Below are 16,299 nucleotides of genomic sequence, written 5' to 3' on the forward strand. Positions count from 1 at the left end.
GGAGATTGGACAGCCATTTGTCTGAAATTGTATAGGGTTTCTTGCCTGAGCAGGGGGTTGGACTAGAAGACTTCCAAGATTCCATCCAACTCTATTATTGTTGTTGTTGTTGTTGTTGTTGTTGTTGTTGCTGTTGATCATTGCAGTCAGCCAGATGTTCAGACTGGATTTGGCATTTCTGTCTACCTATCAAATCCTTACCAAGGGTCTTGGATAGGCAGATGTGGATGTTTGATGGTATTACAGATATCGTTGCAGGATGGAAGCAGTTCCTAGTAAGGCTGCCTTTTGCAATTGACTGATGGCAAATTTGTCAATGCCAATGGTGTTCAAGTAGTGCTCCAGTTGTTTTGGGATTGCACCCAAGGTACCTATTACTATTGCTGCTGCTGCTGCTGCTGCTGCTGCTGCTGCTGCTACTACTACTACTACTACTACTACTACTACTACTACTACTACTACTACTATTATTACCACCAGGCCAAGCATGAGGGTGGAGTCAAATGTGTCATACGTTTGGAGTCATTCTGCTGGACTTAAGTCCAGCCTCCCTTGAATTCCACTGATGCTTATCTAGTGCCAATTTGTCTTGGCCATTGGTAGATCAGATTCTTGAGTATAGGTACTGTGTAATAAACTTGAAGTACTTTGAATTAAACTCCTGTTCCTGGTTACTTGCGCCTGATACTTGGGGCTATTCGTTATTTCCCAGTTTGGGAGTATTTTTTGTCTCACTCCTGAATCTATCTCTTAAGAGTTATTCTGAAGAAAAAGTGGGTGCGAAGGACATGAACATTCAAGATACAGTGATGAGAAAGGAAGACTAGGCAAACGCATGAAGGGCAAGCTATCAATAACAACCAATTTAACTTTGAATGCTGGTTTCTGTTTATACAATTTCCTGAGGAACAAAAGCCAAGGGGCAGTTGTGCATTATGGAGTGAGCCATAAATTTTTGTAGAAATAAAATAAAATGAAATAGACCTCCTGCCTGTGAATATCTCCTAAGTATCTGGAAACTATGGAAACTGACAGCTGGACTACATAGGCCTTTTTATCTGATCCATTCTGAAATGAGTTATGTTGTTAGAGAGGGGGGGGAATCAAAATTGAAAGAGAGGGAGAGAGCTGTCCCTGTGGACACGGATGCATTTCCTGGAAATTCCTTAATGAAGGAAAAGCTGAGTGATAAACATTCCTCAGAACAGCTTCATTTCTTGCAGTTCTCCTCCACCGGACCTGAAACGCTGACCTTTTGCAAAGTGTCATTGCCCATGAGAATCAGTCTTCTCAAGAAGATATTTCAAGAGTTGGGCATCCTTATTTCCCCTCCCTACCGACTGAAAAAAACAACAACATAAAAAATTAAACACCTAGACTGCATTTATATTAAAATGGCACTGGAGCTCCATTGTTACCTGCTAGCAAAAGAGACCTACACTTCACTGCACTCACGCTAAGTAAACCTGTGAATAAGCTGTCGTGTGGAAGGCCATCCCCAAGCAAGGAGGAAAATGGGATGTATTAGAGCTGAAAGTTAATGGCAGAAGTCGAAGCAGGGGATGGGAAATTAAATAATCAGAACTCCTCAGCAGGGGATGATGGGCTGTTCCCACGCCTGGCTCTGAGTCTTTTAAGTGCACAATGGATGCCCGGACCCTGTAGACCAGACCTAAGGGAAGACGGGAATTCAGATGAGGAGCTTTGCAGCTCAGCTCCCCGACAGCAGCCTGATTATCCTTTCATATATTCAAGAAGATACACAAATAGATCAGCACGCCTTTTCCTTCTGAAAACATCCAGCTTACGTGACCATCGGTAAATCCCCTGCTCCAGTCTTTTCAAGGCTGTTTCTCCTTTGTGCAAGGAAGTGGTGTCGTCGGAGCAATGGGGTTCTTCTGCTCCCCTCAGACCCAGTAATGAAAAAAGCAACGGATCCTTTTTTGTCTCCGTGTACAATGTTCAGCCTTTTTTTAAAAAAAAAATCACTGAAATATGAATCAGTTGCAAAAACAATGGTGCTTCTTCCGTTCTCTACTGCTTTTTTCCCTATTTCCCCAACTTAAAATACGTTATTGTTCCTTTTAGAAAATTAGGCCTCAGGCTTGTCCCTGTGGGATATACCAATCTTTTAAAAATAGATTATTACATAATGCTACTATTATCTGTATGATCAATGCAATACGTTCCTTCCCACTTATTTTTATGTGTCAGCTGTGCACATCTTCACATCCATGTTTAATGTACATATTGCCTTCAGAGGTTGTGGGTGCTCCATCACTGGAAGTTTTTAAGAAGAGATTGGGTCTCCTACCTGTGCAAGGGGTTGGACTAGAAGACCTCCAAGGTCCCTTCCAACTCTGCTATTCTGTTACATCTTGTCCTACCACTTCTTTCTTTCCTTCAAATGTTAAAAAAATCCTTGCAGGAATTTTTCATTTCACTTTTTTTTCCCCAGCTTTGTTACAAGCGGAATCTGAACTATGAGAGGAGCAGAAATTAATATCAAAAAGGTAAAGTTTAAAAAGATATGTTGACCATTAACAAATCTGTTCTGTTTCAACTTGGTTCCAAGTACAGGTACAGAAAATCCAATTATCCAGATCAGTATTTTTCAGCCTTGGCAACTGCAAGAGGTGTGGACTTCAGCTCAGAATTCCACAGCCAGCATGCTGATCTAGATCTTCAGAACTGGCAATATTCTTCTATTCGGATTATTATGCCTTGATATATGTCAACAAAACACACTTAATAATGTATAAAGATCAATGTGTCTAAATATTTTGAATCATCCTTCAGTAAAATAACACAGCATAATGCCATTAGCATTAATCTACAAACTCTGCATGTGATTTGATTTTGGACAAACACGGAAGCAGTAAAATAAGCACCGGTTAGTGGATATTATGAATTCAACATTCAGCAAACATTAGAAATTCATCAGATATGTGATTGAACCCAATCAGTTAATCAGGAAGTGATTGCTTCTAATTTATGTCAAATTTATTCAAGTGCTTTCAGATGATAGAAGCAGACCTTGACTTATGACCAGTTGCTTATTGACTATTCAGAGTTATGATGGAAGTATTTACGACGTAGTTCTGAAGTTCTAACAGCTCTGTACACACACACACACACACACACACACACACACACACATCCATGGTGACGTAACTGTATGTTGGGTGGTTAACAAATAATCAGCATTTGCAGCCACATGCAGCATCCCACAGTCACATAGCCATGGTTTTATGGTATTTTTGCCAAAAACAAACTCATTTAACAACTGCCACCAAAGAGGTAGAAAAATTGGATTGATCGCATGATCTGCTTTATGATCGTCACGACTTACAACCATGAAGAACAGGCTCCATTAGGGACATACGTTGGGGACGACTTATACTCATGACATGGATTATTATTTATTGAATGTTTTTATATTGCAATGTTGACTCAAAAGGGTGTTACCTGAAACCAATAGGTCAGGGATCTCCAAGGATGGCAACTTTTAAGATTTGTGGACTTTAGCTTTCAGGATGGCTCACTGGGGAATTTTAATTGTTGAGGTCCACAAGTCTTAAAGTTATCAGGGTTGGAGAGCCCTGCAACCATAATTGTATTTCTCATTTGGATTTGGTATTTTTTTTCTTCAATTTTCTTAGTCTATCAGTGTTTCTCAACCTTGACAATTTTAAGGCGTGTGGACTTCAACTCCCAGAATTCCACAGCCAGCATTGCTGGCTATGGAATTCTGGGAGTTGAAATCCACACGCCTTAAAATTGTCAAGGTTGAGAAACACTGGCTCTATTTAGACAAGATAAGAGATAAGATAACCTTTATTGTCATTTTTTTTACTGTGGGCATAATGGCACACCTCAAAAATGAAATTTAGTTGCCCGGTCTCAAAGTGAAACACATAACATGACACAACACCTAAACATACTATGTACAACATATGTATAGACCCACACCCCTACAGATACATAGCAAATAAATATTAAATACTGTCCGTCTTGAATATATAACGGAAGGAGGAAGCTTGAGAGTTCACAAGGTTAATGCTGTATGGAATGAAACTCTGGCTGAATCTGGATGTTCTGCTTCGGATACCACGAAGCCTCCTCCCCCCAGAAGGCAACAAGGAAAAGAGGTCGTGAAGAGGGTGTGTAGTGCCCCAGATAATCTTACGGATCCTGCTCAAGCAGCAATTCTGTGCTATGTCCTGGATGGGAGGGAGAGAACAACCAATGATCTTTTTGGCCATCCTCACCACTCTCTGCGCCGCCTTCCTGTCTGAAGCAGGGATGCCTCCAAACCAGACTGTGATGCTGTATGACAGGATGCTTTCGGTCGTCCCTCTGTAGAAAGTGGTCAGGACAAGGGAAGGAAGATGTGCTTTTCTCATGCGACGCAGAAAATGCAGAAAATGTGAGGTGGCACAATTTCAGGTTTCTCTTCTATGAAAACAAGCTAAGGCTACATCTGCAAAGATAGCATATCAAGCAGGGAAGGCTGCAGGGAAGGTCAAAAAAGTCAAGATGGTGACCATCTTGACCACCCAGTCTGCCCCTTTTTTATATGCATCCTTCAGAAAAAGACCAACATCTAAACCTTCTGTGTTCCTTGAAAACTATTTCTGCCAGACAAGACGTGTTAACCGAGCTTGTGGCTAATTATCTTCTGTCTTAAATGGTTTATGTAGGTCTAAATAGTATTTTGCACTTATTTTTAAACTATACATATTATATCCAGGAGACAAGTAAGACTGAAAATACAGCGGTCCTATTTTAAGGAAATACATAGCAATTATTATTGATTGTATTGGAGTCTTTCCTTGCAAGTGTGGACAGGCAAAGATTTTTAGTTAGGAAGAATTTCAGGGCATCATCATCATCATCATACAACAACAACAACAATAATAATAATAATAATAAAAAAGTTGGAAGGGACCTTGGAGGTCATCTAGTCCAACCCCCTGCTCAGGCAGGAAACTGTATACCATTTCGGACAGATGGCTGTCCAGTCTCTTTTTAAAAACTTCCAGTGTTGGAGCATTCACCGCTTCTGGAGGGTCCCCTAAATAGACCAGACATGCAGGAGAACCAGGCCCTAAAATGAAACAAAGGCATTCTGACTCTCAGGTGTTTAACACACTCATCATCCAATTCTGACACACCTGTAAACTAGTCCTTAGGCTACAAGGGTAGTGTCTGGGATATTTGTGCCAAAAATGGAAGCTCATCTCTAAGTATTTGCCTACAAAGATGCAAAACACCACAAGCCACACCATTGTTTTCTCCTTTTCCTTCAATAAGCATGCCACTTTTTAAATCTTAAAAATTGTACAGGCTCTGAAGAAGTAGTGACAATGAATATCGCCCTGAATTCTTTTCCCCCCTGATTTATTTTTTTTGGGGGGGAATCCATCTGCAGTAAAAGTTTCTTTAATTTTCAACTAAGACTCACCGTTTTATGTTAAGACTCAACAAGTTAATTTTAGGCAAATGATGAATGTGATCTTTGGTTTGTAGGTGGGAACAGATGCTATTTATGAAACAATTCCCTTGAGGGGAGATTTCTAAACCTTTCCATCACTTAGAAACAGATGGATTTTGCTTTTTACAGAATGTCTTTTGCTTATGCTGCAAACATTTTATTTCCATACAGTCAGGAAAAGATACATAGCATGAAGCATCAGGCTAATCTTTTGACTCCTTGATGTATCACACTTCTGCTCCTTATAGGCTATTTTAATGTGTTCATGAATCATGCTCTGATTCACAGCCAAACTTTCTGGCAGACTTGCAAATAAACAGGGCTGTGGAGTCATCTCTCCCAAAAAACATCAGAATCCATAGGAGGTGAATGTATCACATCTCTGATTTTTTTTTTCACACATTTTTTTTTTCCCAGCATGATCGTGACTGTGTCTATAAGGTATGGTCAAGAAAAATGAAGACGGCACCCACAGTGGTGTGATCAAAACATCACACAATCATGAGAAAAGCATTCCTGCTTTGAAGTATCTAAATCAAGTGCTATTTTTCCACCCCTAGGCACTGCAATACATCCTTTAGGAATTGAATCCAAATATCAGCTTGGATATTTCTCAGATGCTTCACAGGTTACATATCTTAGTAAAGTAGTCTAACCTCAAGAAAAGAGCAGGGATACATGGTGGTGCACCTGGAAAATTATGTTACAGGGAATCGTATAAGAACCGATATTAGAGAAGACATTGTTAATTCTCTACCCTGACGGTGTCTTTCAGTAGCTGCCCAGCAACCCTATTTAAGGTGGCCCACTTCCCTGCCAGGGTAGGAGGGATCAGAAGTTGCAGCGAGCTGCACTGGCTTCCTGTGGGTCTCCGGACGCAATTCAAGGTGTTGGTTATCACCTTCAAAGCCCTTCATGGCATAGGGCCAGGTTACTTACAGGACCGCATTCTGCCGCACAGCTCCCAGAGACCGGTGAGGTCCCATAGATTGGGCCTCCTTCAGGTCCCGTCGGCCAGACAATGTCGGCTGGCGGGCCCCCGGGGAAGGGCCTTTTCTATGGTGGCTCCGACCTGGTGGAATCAACTTTCCCCCGAGGTTCGAACTACTCCCACCCTGCCGGCCTTTAAGAAAGCCGTTAAAACTCTCCTGTTCCGGCAGGCCTGGGGCTGATGTCCCCGGGGGGCCGGGATATGATCGGACTCGCGGTATGACTGGATTATTTTATTGTTTTATGACTGTTTTAACTTTGTACGCCACCCTGAGTCCTTTGGGATTGGGCGGCATATAAATATTTGTAAATAAATAAATAAATAAGTTTATCTGTGGGGCCATTATGAAGAATACTCTTGTTATTTGGCAGGTAAGTTGTTTAAACCATGAAGAGTCAGACTCTGACTGGACAGATCCAGAGAAGGCACCCCCTATATGGTCTTGTAGGTTTATCTTTATGAGTGCTTGACTGCCAAGAAAGGGGACAGCATCCTCCAATCTGTAAGTTTGGCCAACTTTTTGTTTTCTATGGGACGGGGATGGTCCCCTGAGCCTCGGAAGAGGCTGTGGAATGCCCCACCATAAGAGGACATTGCTGGATCCAACCATGCCAGATAAATCTTCAGTCTTCAACCTCCTCTTTTTGGAGAAAGTGGAAATTTGGCTTCAATTCCAGAGGAGCCTGGAGGAAATAGATTATGTAGACCTACTTCAGTTAGGATTCAGTACAAAGGTTGCATCGGTCGCCCTTGTTGATGACCTGTGGCAAAGCTGGGATGGGGGTGGTCCATCCATCTTGATCTTCCTTGATCTGTCAGTAACTTTTGAAACCTGAACCATGGTCTGTCTTGGATTTACTTAACGCAGTGTTTCTCAACCTTGACAATTTTAAGGCATATGGACTTCAACTCCCAGAATTCCACAGCAGCATTGCCTTAAAATTCTCAAGGTTGAGAAACACTGACTTAACGGGTCAGGAGTGGAGGGCACCATTTTATGCTGGCTCTCCTGATTCCTTTGTGGTCAGTTTCAATCAGTGTTGACCACGGACTTTAAATTGTGGGGTGCTGCAGGTCTCGACAGCCTCTCCTCTGGTTTAACCTCTACATAAAACTTGCACATGTTAAATATATTAAATTCTAAATGTTAAGCCTGGCTTAACATTTATATGTAGCATCAATATGCTGATGAAGCCCAATTATACATCTTGATTCTGGGCCAAGCAACTGTTAAGGTCTTGTTCCAGTGTCTGAAGATTATGTGTGTCTGGCTGGGAAGGAACAGGCTCAATCCAGACAAAAAAATAGATTAGTAAATAAAAATAAAGAGGCTCCCAAACTTTAACCATGTTGTTAGGAAATAACTTAATTCCGCACTGTCACACGTAGAACAAAATCAGAGCTGGAAGTCTGTCTAGACCAGGGGTGTCAAACTGCTGGCCCACGGCCCGGATGCATCATGCCGAAACCATGCCCACCCCAGCTCCAGCAATGGGGGAAAAGTCACGACATGTCACTTGACATGGTGAGTTTGACACCCCTGGTCTAGACTGAATCTGGTTGCAGATAATCTTAGTACCATAAAGACTGGATTCACCGCACTAAGCTACAGTTTGTAGTTGGGATTATATAAAGATTGAATTTAGTTCAACTTGAAAGTGATTCAAGTTGAGTCATTGATTTAAATATATATTTTTTAATTTACTTGGGAAAGACAAAATATACTGATCCAATTTAATGCTTTTAACCCAGACAATACAAGTTTCCAAACTGATCTATAGTCAGATTCTGCAATATACGCACATTCCCCGTTGAGCTTGGTTTAGGGGGTTGTGCAAACACAGCTACTATGGTATGTGTCCTGATCTGCTGCTTTGTGTGAGGAGTTATCATTGTATTTGAATAAATAGATCATGATTAAAATTAAAACTTCTAATGAGTTAGATTAGAAGCTTAGAAGAATGGCATTTTCTAAAGTGTAATTCTAGGTCTGCAATTAGAGGAAACAATGCTTGCTTTTCTACCTGCATTGTATTATTTATTACATTTCTGCACGTAACACACTTGAAATGAATTACTCAAAGTCAGAGACGAAAACCAGAGAGCTGTTGCTGCCCTGGTGTGAGAGATGATGAAAAGAGAATGGGGAGTAACCTTTTAAACGTAAAACAAGTATGTTTTTCAGGAGCAACTATGGGTTATCTTTTCCATTCTTCTTTATGTGACTTCCTGCAGGGATAAAGCTATCATCTTTGCATGCAGCCATGGGACTGATGGCTGCAGACCCACGTTTTAAAGGTATAATGAAACCAGCACTTTGAGGCAAAAGAATTGTGCCCAACTGGCAAAGACCCAGCACAGAAAGATAGATTTGCCACTGACATACATTCACACAGTGGGGTAGAATATAGTCCAGATTCCCATCAAGAAATAGTGTGAGGAAGAGAGTGAAGGCTGTTCCTTCTTAGGAGGTCTCAGAGGATATATTTAATGATGCCGTAGTTTGCTGTAGTTTGGCAAGTTTTCAGTCTTTGTTGTTGTTGTTAATTGCGAAGCGTGTCCGACCCATCGCGACCCCATGGACAACGTTCCTCCAGGTCTTCCTGTCCTCTACCATCTTCTGAGTCCATTTAAGCTCACGTCTACTGCTTCAGTGACTCCATCCAACTACCTCATTCTCTGTCGTCCCATTCTTCTATTGCCCTCCATCTTTCCAGCATTAGGCTCTTCTCCAGTGAGTCCTTCCTTTTCATTAGGTGGCCAAAGTACTTGAGTTTCAACTTCAGGATGTGGCCTTCTAAAGAGCAGTCAGGGTTGATCTCCTCTAAGACTGACCGGTTGGATCACCTTGCAGTCCAGGGGACTCGCAGGAGTCTTCTCCAGCACCATACTTCAAAGGCCTCAATTCTTTTGCGCTCAGCCTTTCTTATGGTCCAACTTTCACATCCATACATTGCAACTGGGAAAACCATGGCCTGGACTATACGCACTTTTGTTGGCAGGGTGATGTCTCTGCTTTTTAGAATGCTGTCTAGATTTGCCATAGCTTTCCTCCCCAGGAGCAAGCGTCTTTTAATTTCTTGGCTGCAGTCCCCATCTGAGGTGATCTTGGAGCCTAGAAAAATAAAATCTGTCACTACTTCCATTTCTTCCCCATCTATTTCAGTCTATGGGTGAGGAACAATAAAGGAAAATGCTTAGGAAAAAAACTCAGTTTGTCTTTCTTGGTTTTTGGAGCCTGGCATCAATCTTGCCAAACTAAAGCAAACTACATTACTGATGCAAGCTATACTCTGAGAACTTTTAGGGAGAAACTGTCTTAGCTCTCTTCTTCCCAACCAAACTCTCTAAACTTTGCTGTCTCTTGCTCCTCTGGAATGCAGCCCCTTCCTCCTGGGAATTCTGACTACAATCCATCACACACAGTATGTATTTGCCATAGGTCCAGGCTCTAGGCTCAGATTTTGAGTCTGAAGCTGAAGCAGCCCCTCCAGCTGATTCTGTGGAATGCCAGCTAAAAGGAAGGACAAATTGTACCTGAGCATCTGGACCTGAGGATGATGTAAGGCTTTTCAGCCCCTTCATCAGACAAGTAGAAAAGAGAGCAGAACAGTGAAAGTCTATTAGTAAGGTGACCAACCGTCCTCCTTTTGGAAGGACAGTCCTCCTTTTTTGAGTTCTGTCCTCCCTTGAAAATGTCCTCCTAAATGTCCTCTTTTTGACGACTAATCTGCAGGGCTTTTGTTTCCTCATAGAACGCTCAGAAGGCGTTCCGGGACCTTTTTAAAATTTTTTTTCAACTTTTGCATCTACTCCCCCTATTGGCTTTCGAAAGCCAATAGGAATTGCTGCTGAGCGCGCCAAAACACCCAGGCGGCAAACTTTGCATGTGCAAGTTGCAGGAACTTGCACCCCTCACTGCTACCCAACTACACGATCTCCTACTTCTTAGTTCCAAAGATAGCTGGAGGAGACTGGAGCGGTAAGTATCACTTGATCTTCCCTGTTCGGTTCTACGTAGGGATACACAGGGTAGGCGGTGGTGCTGGGGGGCGGCTGGGGAGAGTGGCTGCAGGACCAGAGCCGGCGCAGCTGGTGCTTTGCAAGCTGCGGGGCCGGCTCTACAGGGATGGGCAGGGGGGGCAGTGGTGCTGGGGGTGACTGGGGGGGCGGTGATGCTGGGGGGCGGCTGGGGGGTCGGCTGCAGGGCCGGAGCCGGCGCGGCTGATGCTTTGCAAGCCGTGGGGCTGGCTCTACCGGGATACGCAGGGTGGATGGTGGTGCTGCCCCAGGGCAGGGGGGGTGGTGGTGCTGGGGGGCGGCTGCAGGGACAGAGCTGGCGCGGCTGGTGCTTTGCGAGCCGTAGGGCCGGCTCTCCATGGCAGGGCAGCAGTGCTGGAGGAGTGGCTGTGGGCGGGGGCGCGGTGGGCAGTTGACCTTCCATGGGCTGTGCCAGCTGGTGGTCTACGCAGTGCTGACCTGCGCTGCCACCACCTCACCCTGAGCATCTACATGGCCATCCTGGAGCGCCTGGCTCACAACACCTGCCTCTGCCGCCCACCCCCACGCAGTCCAGCCGTGTAGATTTTTGGACAAGTGAGAAATCGAGATTGAATATTGATACTCTAGCTGCAGCACTTGCCGTAAAATTCAATATGAAGGATATTTCTTGTTCAGATATTTCCAATATATTGTTAGAAGATGATACATTGACAAAAATATTCATTCAATGGAAAAGTACTCATTTAAATAATTAATAGGCATGTAAGCATAATTACAATATAAAATGTTATTGTTACAAATGTTTTTTATTATGCATTTATCATATTATAGTGTATTCTGTATTATTGTTGCAATAAATACAATGTTTCTTTTATTTACGATATTTTTTTCTTAAATTTATTTGTGTCCTCCTTTTTGTTGTAAAAAAGTTGGTCACCTTACTATTAGGCTACTCACCAAGCCAAAGAGCCAGCAACGTGATATTAGTGACAGCAGGCAGTAACCTATGTAACAGTCTGTTCTGCCTCTTTTTTATTTTTTGGAAACATCTGACTTACACACAACATTCATGTGTGATATTGTTTCTTGGACCTTTTGACTCAGCTCTGAAAAGCTTCTTCCACACATTGTGGTTCTCAAAACAAACCTTGCAGGAAAGCTTACCTTTATTTACATTCCTATGCTTCCCTAACATTTTTTTGTTTAAGTGTGGTCTTCAGCCGTGTGATAAACTGATAATCATACGAGAAACAGCTTGTGTGTGTGTGTGTGCGTGCACACATGATTATTATTTCAGGGGGTGCCTTTTCCAGTCTCACTTTGTGGCGGCAGCCCTGACAGCCCAGCCGGCCCACTTCCTCTGCAGCTGAAGGAAATGTCTCTGCATCTGAGAATGGAGCTGTGGCCTGCATTTTGCCCTCAGAGGCCTTTCTGCAAGGCCTCTGCAGCCGAGAATCGAGCTACAGATTCGTAGCTCGGTTCTCAGTAGCAGAGGTCTTGCAAAAAGGCCTCTGAGGGCAAAATGCAGGCCACAGCTCCATTCTCAGCTGCAGAGACATTTCCTTGGGCCGCAGAAGTGGGCCGGCGAGGAAAGGCCAGGTAAGTGGGTGCGAGGTGTGTGGGGCAGCTCCACTCCCCAGCCCCCACCCTAGCTTGATTTTTAGGTGTGTGCCTGGCCCCAAAACTACAACTTATTTTGGGGGTAGGGCTTATAATTAGGCCCACCCCCAAAAATCAAGCCAGGTCTTATTTTCGGGGTAAGCCTTACTTTCGGGGAAACGGGATAACTACCTAATTTACCTTTTATTTTTCTTTATCTGAGTATGCTAATTTATTTCCCTTTTTCCTGATTCTTTTTCAAATGCATTCCATGGGGTTTTTTTTTAGCTAGACATGTGGCTTCATTCTTTTATGAATTGTTCATTAAAAGCGTGAAATTTAACTATCATGGTTTCAGGATTGGCACTAGGTTTATTCAGTTCTGTGTTTGTGGGTTATGGCTGGATCCACACAGCATCTTCCTTTCTACTTTCTTAAGAGCTGATCGGAAGGAAGAAGACTTTGTTAGGCCAAGAATATCACAGCTGGAAGTTCAGATGACATTTATCACAGATGTCTTCTACTGAAGAATTCATGGATAAGATCTGTCGGGACACTCTTCCCTGTTCATAACAGAGAGCCATCATTTTCTTCCTCAAGCAGTTGGGTAAGATCATGAAATTAAGAGTAATTTTATCTGCTTCAAGGACAGCAAGATTTTCAGGCATTTAATACGGATAATTAATCTGAATAGACTCTGAAAAAAGGGGGGGGGGAGTTTTTTGTGTTTTGTGAACTGCACCCAAAATTGACCTTAATCTTTTCCTAAGCTATTAGACTGCATTTTAAATACCAAGTGGATTCATATATAATATGTTTAAATGTGTGTTATGTATGTGTACACTTTGAGAACAAGCAACTAAATTTCATTTTTAATGTGTGCCATTGTGCCCACAGTAAAAAAATCTCTCTCTCTCTTTCTCTCTCTCTCTCTCTGTATATATATGTATATGTATATGTATATGTATATACATATACATATAGTCTGTTCTGCGTTTCACTCCAATCTAGGAGCATGTTTTGCAGGAAGACCTCACATACTGTGAACACTATAAATTCAAATTTTTTGTGGCTGACAAAGAGTTAGTGGGAGACTAGTATAGCTATTTCAGGCTCATTAGCCCTCATCAACTAGTCACACCCTAACATGCAAATTGCCCAGGTTCGAATCCCTGAAGGATGTGACTAGCTGATGAGGGCTAATGAGTCTGAAATAGCTATACTAGTCTCCCACTAACTCTTTGTCAGCCACAAAAATTTTGAATATATATATGTATGTATGTATGTATGTAAGTATGTATGTATGTATGTATGTATGTATGTATATTGACCCTGCTAAGCTGTTTTTAACCAGTTAATTAAGCCCAATTTACTAAACTCACAAAATATGCTACATTAGAATCAAAACAGCAATATGAAATAGAATGACACATGAGCCCATCCTATCCAGCAAAATTCTGAATTCCGTATTTTTGTGCAGATCATAAATATTTGAAATAGGCCATTTGACCCTAAGAGACGCCCCTCTCCCTACATTAGCTATTAATGGAATTTGCACAAAGCAAATAATAAAAACAGTCAAGAAGGAAGGAAAACCACCAAGCCACACCTGTAATGGCAGAATAAAAGTGAGAATGGACTGGGCAGAAATCAAGAATGCTGGCTGGAGACTCAGCAGACTTCTAACCTCTCCCCCAACCCTGAGACAGAGGTATTTTACAGGCTGTCTTTTTTCCTTTCTTCACGCAGGAGGCCATGATGGGATTCAGCTTCTGCAAAATGCAAACATTGCAAATTCTGCCAAACGCACTTGAGGAACAGCTGAAGGAAGAGGTCATGCAAACCCGGGAAAAGGTAAAAAATGCAAGGATACAGCATTTCAGACTTTTTCCAGCCATAGAAATAAAATATCTGAAGCCAAGCAACCACCTAGTCCAGTGGTAGCGAACTTATGGCACACGTGCCAGAGGCGGCACTCGGAGCCCTCTCTGTGGGCACACGTGCCGTTGCCCCAGCCTTGTCTCCCCCTGCGCCCTTCCTCACCAGCAGCCCCCCTGGAGGAGAGTTGCCCCCGAGCGTGGCCCTCATGGAGCAGTGCAGCCAAGGACATGGCAGCCAGGCAGTGTAGACAAGACTCTTCCTTCACGCCCCATTGTGCACAGTTGATGCTGCGGGGCGTGGGCAGAGGGCGTGGCTGCCATGGCACTTCTGGGCTGCCTGGGCAATCTGTGGTGGGCCCTGGAGGCGGTGAGTGGCCCTGCGGGCAGACAGGGTGGCGGTAGGACAGGAGGTGGAGCGGGAGCAAGGCCAGTTTTTGGGTACTCGGTCTCCATCACTGACCTAGTCCATATCATTCCCCATTTCCATACCTGTTAATACAGAGAAAAGGCATTTTCCTCCATACTATGATTCCTAGGCTAACCTTGTAGGCATGGCATATAATGCATTACCTCTTTACTGGAGCAATTCTATGACACCGAAGATGATGGATCTTCTGTAGAACTCAGTAAGTTGTGCTTTTTGCAGTCTTTGGGGTGTTTCCCAAAAAATGTGGGTAGTGATAGAGGGGAAAGAAACTTGCAGAATTTGAGGGATGAGATCTGCACTTAGCACAACATGCCCAGGGACCATTTTTGATAGTGTAAGAGTTTAGATTGGACTCTTGGAGGTCAAAAGTCAGAGTTTTGGAGATTCTCAAGAAAACAAAAATTGCCCTACTCCACTTCTGGTGGGGATCTGGGAACTTTTACAAAGGACAAGGTTCACCTATTAAGCAACTGATGCCCCCCCCCCCAAAAGTTGATATCCTGGTCTCACCCACTCACTTTTAAATGTAAATTTGAAGTTATCCAAGAGAGTCGTGTATGTGACACTGGCGAAGACATGCAATAAATCAAATATAAATAAATTTGACTTGAAACATTTATTTGCAACCGTAGGTATTAGCAAAGTTCATATAAAATTAAAACAATCTGTATCAATTCAATATATCCTCTTCGATAATTAACAGCATTATAAATAAATACACCAAGCAATGCAAAACACACACTCTTTACCTGTTTGTGTCCAGGACCATTTTGAGAGTTTAGTGAAACTGATAGATCCCTTTGCTGAAAAACGTATTTAATGGCATGACGTGACATAAAAATAGACTGCATTACAAAGGAAACCAATGATGCTCAAAGGCAGTTGTGAAAATATTACTGTACCCCCAAAACAGCAATATAGGAGTGCATGGGCTGCTTTATTAATCCATACAGTAATTTAGATAGGCTTATCAAAGGTAGCAAACATCTTTGGAGTCTAGAGGTCGTCACGTGGTAATCTACTTGAACAAAGAATGATTTTAGGGAAAATAAAGCTGCTGATTCATTCCAAGGTGGAGAAGCACAATTCTGGGCCAAAGCTGAGATCCTAAAGCTCAGATAAACAGATCACAGATAATTCAAAATACCTTCCTGTGTTTTCAAGCTGAGCTTGGATAGCCATTGCTAGCCAAACCTGGCCCTAGATTCTGCCTCGGTTTACCTTCCCAATGAGCAACCGAGTCGGAAGATCATTTAGGGCAGGAGTCCTCAACCTTGGCAACTTTAAGACTTTTGCTGGCTGAAGAATTCTGGGAGTTGAAGTCCACAAGTCTTAAAGTTGCCACGGTTGGAGACCCCTGATTTAGGGTACCCTGATAAAGTGGGATCTCTCTATGAAAAAGGAGAGAACCTGGAGCCCCATTTTTTACATTCCTTTTTATAGTTAACACAACAAAGAAAACGAACAGGATAAAAAGTAACCTCCCCTTTGCATAGGAAGTCAGTGACATGTAGTCCAAACATGTTACACCTATTTGCGTCCCATAATATCACACATGTTCACTACAAGCCTGACGTCAGAAGGGGTGTAAATTGTAAGGAAAAAAGGTTGTTTGGAGTTCACAAGAGATAAACCAGACCCCAATTTGTACTAACATTTTTTTTTTCTTATCTGGACCTAGCCTCCTGCCCTTTTATCAGCTTAGGATTGTCAAAAGCTAATAAACCTGAACATCATTTTAAGAGAGAGAAAATAAATCAAATTAAAATACAAAGTAACTATAATTAATTAGCAAATTACAAAATCCATGTCATGTGCCCCTCACCATCGCTCAGGAAAGTTTAATTGGGATGCCGAAACAAACACAAAACACACACACCTTGTCCAATTTACTACAGCTTTT

Source organism: Crotalus tigris, unplaced genomic scaffold (assembly GCF_016545835.1).
Source record: "Crotalus tigris isolate CLP2741 ecotype Arizona unplaced genomic scaffold, ASM1654583v1 scf7180000017764.6497338, whole genome shotgun sequence".
Lineage (NCBI taxonomy): Eukaryota > Metazoa > Chordata > Lepidosauria > Squamata > Viperidae > Crotalus > Crotalus tigris.